We start from the raw sequence: 1,585 nt of genomic DNA, 5'->3' as shown, positions 1-1,585 counted from the left end.
ATATGAATATGAATTGGGATGTGTTGTAGTCATTGTTGGAAAGTATAAAAGTATAATCTGCCAAAATTTCCTCTAATAGATTGAGGAAGAAGAATCCTTCTATTCTAAGTAGAATCACTCTGATAATGAATCAGTGCTAGATTTTGTCAAGCAGCTATTGCATCTATGGAAGGACTGTATGGTTTTTCTCCTTTATTCTGTTATTATGAGAAGCTTTACCACTGATTTTACAATGTTAAAAAAACTTTGCATTCCTAGGACAAACCCAAATTGGTCATGACATAATAAATGTTTTATGTATTGCTGGATTTGATTTGCTGTTAACAACTTTTCCATCTATGTTGGTTTTTTCGTTGTTTAGTGTTTGTTTTTTGAGACAGGATCTTGCTCTGTCACCCAGGTTGTAGGGCAGTGGCACAATCACAGCTCACTGCAGCCTCCATCGGCCGGGCTCAAGTGATTCTCCCCTATCAGCCTCTAAAGTAGCTGAGACTACAGGAATATGCCATCACACACAGCTAATTCTGATTTTTACTAGCCACAAGCTCTTGCTGTGTTGCCCAAGCTGGTCTTGAACTCCTAGCAATCCTCTCAACTCAGTCTCCCAAAGTGCTGGGATTATGGGCATGAACCACACCCGGCTCATCTATGTTCTTGAAGGATACAGATCTGTAATTTTCTTTTTAGTAACATCATTGTCAGGTTTGGGTATCAGGGTTATACTGGCATCATAAAAGGAGTTGGGAATGCTCTCTCTTCTAATTCCTAGAAGTTTGTGAAATTATTCCTTAGCTATTTAGTAGAATTCACTACCTAGCCCTGGAGTTTTCGTTCTGCAAAGGCTTTTTATGATGAATTCAGTTACTTTTTAGTTAATTTTTTGAGACAGGGTTTCACTCTGTCACCCAGGCTGGAGTGCAGTACTATGATCACAGCTCACTGCAGCCTTGACCTCCCTAGACTGTTAATCCTCCTACCTCAGCCTCCCAAGTAGCTGAGACTACAGGTGAACACCACTATGCCCAGGTTTATTTTTAAAAACAGACACAGGGTCTCATTGTTGCTTGGGATGGTCTCAAAATCTTGGACTCAAGTGATCCTCCCACTTTGACCTTCCAAAGTGCTGGGATTACAGGCATGAACAACCGTGCCTGTAATCCCCTCCCAAAATTCTGGGATTACAGGCATAAGCCACCACACATGCTCAGCCCCCATTATCTTTTTTGTTTGTGGAGTCTCGCTCTGTGGCCAGGCTGGAGAGCAGCGGTGCAATCTCAGCTCACCGAAACCTCCGATTCCCAGGTTCAAGTGCTAGTCCCTTCCAAGGAGCTGGGACTACAGGTGCCTGCCACCATACCCAGCTAATTTTTGTATTTTTAGTCGAGATGGGGTGTCACCATGTTGACCAGGATGGTCTCGATTTCTTCACCTCATGATCCACCCGCCTCGGCCTCCAAGAGTGCTGGGATTACAAGCGTGAGCCTCCACATCCAGCCTGTCTTTTAAACATCAGTGGGATCTAGTGATGTCCTCTTTCTCATTCTTGAGATTTAGGGTTTCTCTATTGTCTTTTTTATTTTTATTT

This window comes from Cebus imitator, unplaced genomic scaffold (genome assembly GCF_001604975.1).
Source record: "Cebus imitator isolate Cc_AM_T3 unplaced genomic scaffold, Cebus_imitator-1.0 Scaffold499, whole genome shotgun sequence".
NCBI lineage: Eukaryota > Metazoa > Chordata > Mammalia > Primates > Cebidae > Cebus > Cebus imitator.
This window is presented reverse-complemented; position numbering follows the sequence as displayed.